The following is a 7,572-nucleotide window of genomic DNA, read 5'->3' as shown; positions in this document are numbered from 1 at the left end:
GAATATTCAATTTCACTCTCCAGGCAGGCTCTGTGTCATCATAAGTGATAGATCCCAGAAACAATGGCTCTTGATGATCTGTAATATGAGTTGACTCCCTGACTGCTTTGGTGAGGCAAACAGCTGTAAAATGTCCATATTTCATGCCTGTATTACACCGTGCACCTTTGGCTGGCTGCACATGCATCATCTCTTGGGATATAACTTTTTCCTCACCTTGTACCTGTAGGCTGGAATTTGCCCCTCTTAGCCTGGGAGTTATCTCTCCTGGCCTCAGGGGTTTTATAGGAATGACTGTGCACTCATGCTGCATCTGTTAACAGCTTCTAAGCTAGTTTCTTGTTTTTCAAGTTTGGCAAATTGCTCTTGGTTTTGCTGTCTCACCAGCTCAGACTGCTTTGCTATTTGAATAGCTGTGGGTAAGGTTAAATCTCTCTTCAGTTGTAGCTGTTGTGAAAGGTTTCTATCTGTTAACCCAATAACCCGCCTGTCTCTGATATTTTCATGTTTTGCATTCCCAAAATGACAGCCAATGTCTGCAGAGCTCTTATAAAACATTGAACATTTTCCCTGGTCCTTGAATTCTCTGGTGAAAACATGCTCTTTTGTAAACCACATTTCTCTGAGCAAGCATCAAAAATAGCCAGAACCATTTCATGGTCATTTTTGTGACTGCAGTAAAGTCAAAGGATTTGAAAACATGCTCTGCCTGCTTCCCCATAGCATAAATTAAAGAAGATATGTGTATAGCTCCAGTTTCTTATGTAGCTTGGTAGCAATGCAAAATCTTGCAAAATACTGTTTCCATTGTGAAGGTTTGTCAAAGCTGAAGTTCTCTGGGGCATTGAAGAGCGGCATGTTGATGAGATCCTGCAACCTTTGTTGCTGTTTTCCTTCTGTTTCTGTTCTTAGTTTACTCCTGACACCATGTCATGGCCTTCTGTACCAGATCTGGCCTGGCTACAGAGATCGCTTATCCACCCCAGTTGTGTTCATCGTAAGATCCTTTGATGCTCAGGTCTGGCTGAGGTCCATGTGAATAAGTTATTTTACACACACTGCCACCTCACAGCTGAACTGTACAATACAGTTTAGCATCCATTACACCTGGGGATTGAACCCAGCCCCTCTGGCTCTAAGACTACGACCAGACTGGGATAAAACCCCGATGGCATCGAGTCTCAGAGCCTGAGTCAGCTGACTTGTCTCACAGTGCTTGGGCTGTGGGACTAAAAATAGCAACGTCGGCGTTGGGCCTGGGGCTGCAGCCCAGACTCTGGGACCCTCCCCACTCCTGGGGTCTCAGAGCCTAGGCTCTAACCCAAGCCCAAATGTCTACATCACAATTTTTAGCCCCGCAGCCCAAGCACCGTAAGCCCGAGTTGGCTGATCCAAGCCAGCTGTAGCCAGGCTGCAGGTCTGTTGTTGCAGTGTAGTCAGTACCAGACTGATAAACCTCTCAATGCTGGTGAGCCACAAGAGGGGACAGATCCCCCCACTCTGCAGCATGGGTTACACCAGCCAGGTACTGTACAGTGGGGGAAGTCAGGCAGCAGGGGAAGTGAGGCAGAGTGTGTCTTTTGCTCATGGCCATGCAAGAAGTCAGTTGCAGAACTGGGAATAGAACCCAGGTGTCCTCACTCCCAGTAATTTGCTTTAACCCCTAGATGGCGCTTTTTCTGCTCTGGGATGACCTAGGAACTGTTTCTCAGCTATAAGAAAAGAAGTACTTGCAGCACCTTAGAGACTAACCAATTTATTTGAGCATAAGCTTTCGTGAGCTACAGCTCACTTCATCGGATGCATACTGTGGAAAATACAGAAGATGTTTTTATATACATAAACCATGAAAAAATGGGTGTTTATCACTACAAAAGGTTTTCTCTCCCCTCACCCCACTCTTCTGCTGGTAATAGCTTATGTAAAGTGATCACTCTCCTTACAATGCGTATGATAATCAAGGTGGGCCATTTCCAGCACAAATCCAGGTTTTCTCCCCATAGTAGCACAGGGTGTCTTTCTGTCCATAGGGCTGCGCTCACGATGCCGTAAAATCAGTGGGAGCCGCTGGGCTCTCAGCCCTTCCGGAAATCAGGCCTAACACGGATATAGGCGCCTAATGCTGGAGGCCATAGGAGCTGGGGAGGTAGTGTTGGTGATGCTGTCAATGAGCCAATATCGTCCCTTGGCACTAGGGAGTGCTGTGCTGCTGTAGATGCGATGCTCTACAATTTAGGGTGTGATTGTTATAAAAGTCCCATGTCATTTTTTCCCTCAAGAGACAGTTAACCCTGGTGTTCTGCCTGCATCCCAGCACAACAGTAATATTCTGCTTCCACTACCTACAGTTACCCTGGCAATTCCATACATGCTGCTGCACAGCTGCTGGGTCCCATCCCAGAGGTGGCTGCATGTCAGTGCTGGGTGAGCAGACCTTGTGTGGTTTTGCTGTATGAATAGGTGTTTCTGTATGGTGACTAGGTGGTGTGTCCTACTCCAGGGGGTTGGGAGGGGCTGCATTTCAGGAATGGCCCCTGTAATGCATGGCTGGGGGAAATCTTTCTCCAGCTTCATTTCAGTCCATTTCATGGAGAGGGGTAACTAGTGGTGTAAGGGTCAGTCCTAGGACCAATCCTGTTCAGCTTATTCATAAATGATCTGGAGAAAGGGGTAAACAGCGAGGTGGCAAAGTTTGCAGATGATACTAAACTGCTCAAGATAGTCAAGACCAAAGCAGACTGTGAAGAACTTCGAAAAGGTCTCACAAAACTAAGTGATTGGGCAACAAAATGGCAAATGAAATTTAATGTGGATAAATGTAAAGTAATGCACATTGGAAAAAATAACCCCAACTATACATACAATATGATGGGGACTAATTTAGCTACAACTAATCAGGAAAAAGAGCTTGGAGTCATCGTGGCTAGTTCTCTGAAGACGTCCACGCAGTGTGCAGCGCCAGTCAAAAAAGCAAACAGGATGTTAGGAATCATTAAAAAAGGGATAGAGAATAAGATGGAGAATATCTTATTGCCCTTATATAAATCCAGGGTACGCCCACATCTTGAATACTGCGTACAGATGTGGTCCCCTCAACTCAAAAAAGATATACTGGCATTAGAAAAGGTTCAGAAAAGGGCAACTAAAATGATTAGGGGTTTGGAACAGGTCCCATATGAGGAGAGATTAAAGAGGTCTTCAGCTTGGAAAAGAGGAGACTAAGGGGGGATGATAGAGATCTTTAAAATCATCAGTGGTGTGGAGAAAGTGAATAAGGAAAAGTTATTTACTTGTTCCCATAATATAAGAACTAGGGGCCACCAAATGAAATTAATGGGTAGCAGGTTTCACAGAATCATAGAATAACAGAGTTGGAAGGGATCTCTGGAGGCCATCTAGTCCAACCCCCTGCCCAGAGCAGGACCAATCCCAACTAAATCATCCCAGCCAGGGCTTTGTCAAGCCTGACTTTAAAAACTTCTAAGGAAGGGGATTCCACCACCTCCCTAGGTAACGCATTCCAGTGTTTCACCACCCTCCTAGTGAAAAAGTTTTTCCTAATATCCAACCTAAACCTCCCCCACTGCAACTTGAGACCATTACTCCTTGTCCTGCCATCTGCTATCACTGAGAATAGTCTAGATCCATCCTCTTTGGATCCACCTTTCAGGTAGTTAAAAGCAGCTATCAAATCCCCCCTCATTCTTCTCTTCCGTAGACTAAACAATCCCAGTTCCCTCAGCCTCTCCTCATAAGTCATGTGTTCCAGTCCCCTAATCATTTTTGTTGCCCTTTGCTGGACTCTCTCCAGTTTTTCCTCATCCTTCTTGTAGTGTGGGGCACAAAACTGGACACAGTACTCCAGATGAGGCCTCACCAATGTCGAATAGAGGGGAATGATCACATCCCTCGATCTGCTGGCAATGCCCCTACTTATACATCCCAAAATGCCATTGGCCTTCTTGGCAACAAGGGCACACTGTTGACTCATATCCAGCTTCTCGTCCACTGTCACCCCTGTCACCCCTGTCACCACTGTCCACTGTCCACTGTCCACTGTCACCACTGCATCCGATGAAGTGAGCTGTAGCTCACGAGAGCTCATGCTCAAATAAACTGGTTAGTCTCTAAGGTGCCACAAGTACTCCTTTTCTTGTCACCCCTAGGTCCTTCTCTGCAGAACTGCTGCCGAGCCATTCGGTCCCTAGTCTGTAGCGGTGCATTGGATTCTTCCATCCTAAGTGCAGGACTCTGCACTTGTCCTTGTTGAACCTCATCAGATTTCTTTTGGCCCAATCCTCTGATTTGTCTAGGTCCCTCTGTATCCTATCCCTACCCTCCAGCATATCTACCACTCCTCCCAGTTTAATGTCATCTGCAAACTTGCTGAGGGTGCAATCCACACCATCCTCCAGATCATTAATGAAGATATTGAACAAAACCGGCCCCAGGACCGACCCTTGGGGCACTCCGCTAGATACCGGCTACCAACTAGACATAGAGCCATTGATCACTACCCATTGAGCCCGACAATCTAGCCAACTTTCTACCCACCTTGTAGTGCATCCATCCAGCCCATACTTCTTTAACTTGCTGACAAGAATACTGTGGGAGACCGTGTCAAAAGCTTTGCTAAAGTCGAGGAATAACATGTCCACTGCTTTCCCTTCATCCACAGAACCAGTTATCTCATCATAGAAGGCGATTAGATTAGTCAGGCATGACTTTCCCTTGGTGAATCCATGCTGACTGTTCCTGATCACTTTCCTCTCGTCTAAGTGCTTCAGAATTGATTCCTTGAGGACCTGCTCCTTGATTTTTCCAGGGACTGAGGTGAGGCTGACCAGCCTGTAGTTCCCAGGATCCTCCTTCTTCCCTTTTTTAAAGATGGGCATTACATTAGCCTTTTTTCAATCTTCTGGGACTTCCCCCGATCGCCATGAGTTTTCAAAGATAATGGCCAATGGCTCAGCAATCACATCCGCCAATTCCTTTAGCACTCTCGGATGCAGCACATCCGGCCCCATGGACTTGTGTACGTCCAGTTTTTCTAAATAGTCTAGAACCACTTCTTCCTTCACAGAGGGCTGGCCACCTCCTCCCCATGCTGTGCTGCCCAGTGCAGTAGTCTGGGAGCTGACCTTGTTTGTGAAGACAGAGGCAAAAAAAGAGGCACCAAAAAAAAAGGATGCTTCTCCTCAGGAGGAAATTTACATACAAATACGTTGGATATGAAACCAGGCTGATTATCCAGCCCATCAATCTGGATAGCAGGCTGGATTCAAATCCTGAAGACAGCAGCAAAAATTGGGAGTCACCCACTTACTGCAATGGGGTCTGAACTGGATTCTGATCTCACTTGTGATAATTTGCACAGTCATTTACTTTATAGAGACTTTCTCAGAACTGCGTAAGCTGTAAACACACCTGCTGAACAGACCCACCCCTTCCCACCCTGCCGAGGGCTGTGACACGGCTGCAGCTCTGCAGCCAGCAGCAGCATTTGGGATGGGAAATGGAGGTAAAGACGCACTCAGGCACGTGTCAGTGGCACCTGACTGGAAACCAAGCAGATCCCTCCATCCACCACCACACCCATCTATCCCCCTCCATCCACCACCACACCCATCTATCCCCCCACCATCCCACCCCTCCATCCACCACCACATCCATCTATCCACCCACCATCCACCCCCCTCCATCCACCACCACCCATCATTCCACCCCCATCCACACCCCTCCATCCACCAAACATCTATCCACACCCCTCCATAGACCACCACCCATCTATCCACCCCCATCCACACCCCTCCATCCACCACACATCTACTCCCCCACCATCCACACCCCTCCATCCACCATGTATGTCTATTCACACCCCTTCATCCACCACCACACACGTCTATCCCCCCACCATCCACACCCCTCCGTCCATCCACCACTCTACACGCATCTATCCATCCACTACCATACACACTAATCTATCTACCTATCCATCCATCCAATGCCTACCCCCATCTGTTTACCACCATCCACAGCTCTCCAGCTGCCTGTCCTTCCATCTGCAGAATATCACCCCACACTCCTCTGTCCCTCTGCAGTCAATGGACACTCTCTTGCTCTCAGCCTTGGGGTGACACCACCTCCCTGCCCCATTAGACCTTCTCTCCATGGCTTGCCCTTGGATAACAACTCCCCCTGACGCCTTAGCCAAGCGGGGGTTCGGCCTCCATTCACTGCTAGACTCACCGCAGCGCAGTCCAGGCCCTTGGCTCTCTGCCCACAGGCTGTTTGGACTCTGCACTGCTGGGGGCCAACACCTGTTGCTCTGGACTCCAAGAATCCATTAGTAGGTGGCTGCTTTGACAGCTTGTCTGTGGTTTCCTCTGGGGAGGCGCTGGGGAGATTAATCTGCATCGACCAGGGCAGGATCAATAGCATCTAACAAGCTGAGCAGGGAATATTGACTGGGACAGGCCCGCTGCAGACAATTGCTTCTACAAGCAGCCTCAGCAGGGCAGCAGCTGGTAGTAGCAGCGGGGAGTAGGGGGTGGCTGGGGGTGGATCCTGAATGATTTCTCTGGAGAGAGAGGGCTGGATCCTTCGTTCAAGTCCATGAACCTTTTGTCCTGTCATTTGAACCATCGGGGCCGTTTTTTGTCTCCTGCTGCTTGTGCAGCCATTGGCTCCCATGCGAAGGGGACTGAAACACACCCAGGAGGGGTTCACACCTGCTCTGATGTGAATGACACACCAGGGGCAGGGGACGGGGAATCAGGTTCCATGAGACACCCAAGTGGACTGGACGTGGTCTCGATCCTCAGCTGATGCCTGGTTAGCAGGGGCATGGTGGCTCTCTGCTCCTGGGCTCTGAACTGGTCCTGGGGTAACTTAGAGCAGAGCTAAGGCTGCTATAACTCACGCTGCCTGCTGCTGCAGTGACCAGGGATCTCACAGGGAAACGGCGTCTTGCCCCCTTTGCCGAGGTGAGGATGGCAGGAGGGGTAAGGCCAGTTTGGTGCCACCCTGTGTCGGGGCCAGGTGGAGAACCCTCAACGTGCCTTTCAGTGTCCAGGCTGCTCTGTGCTGATCACCAAAGGGCCTAGCACAGAGCTCTGTGAGCTGGGTGGTTCGATTCTGGGTCCCTTCCACCACCCCCCCCCCACCACCCCCCTCATCAGGTCCCCTCAGGAGCAGGGTGAAGAGGAACAATCATGTCCATGGACTCTGGAAACTCCCCTGAGCTGGGCATGAGGTTTGGGGCTCGAGATTCAGGCAGATTCTTACCAGATCCCAGGGAGAAGGATTTCCCACAGCCTGAGGATTTCCCACAGCAGGCACAGGCGCGGCAGTAAGGAGCCAGCATCAAACACTTTCACAGCAGGCCTGAGCTACAAAGCCCCAAGCTGGTCCTGCATGTCTCCCCACTCAGATCCAGCACTTAGTCCATGCCCAAGGGTGAGAGTGTGTGTGTCTGGGGAGGGGTGGGGTGTTCTTGGCTTCTGGGGGAGTTTCCCAACAATACAGCTGAGCTGCATTTGAAAAAGCAGCTAGATAAGTCCTGTGTTCAGG

Source organism: Chelonia mydas, chromosome 24 (assembly GCF_015237465.2).
Source record: "Chelonia mydas isolate rCheMyd1 chromosome 24, rCheMyd1.pri.v2, whole genome shotgun sequence".
Classification (NCBI taxonomy): domain Eukaryota; kingdom Metazoa; phylum Chordata; order Testudines; family Cheloniidae; genus Chelonia; species Chelonia mydas.
The sequence above is the reverse complement of the archived record's forward strand: the minus strand, read 5'-3'. Positions refer to the sequence as shown.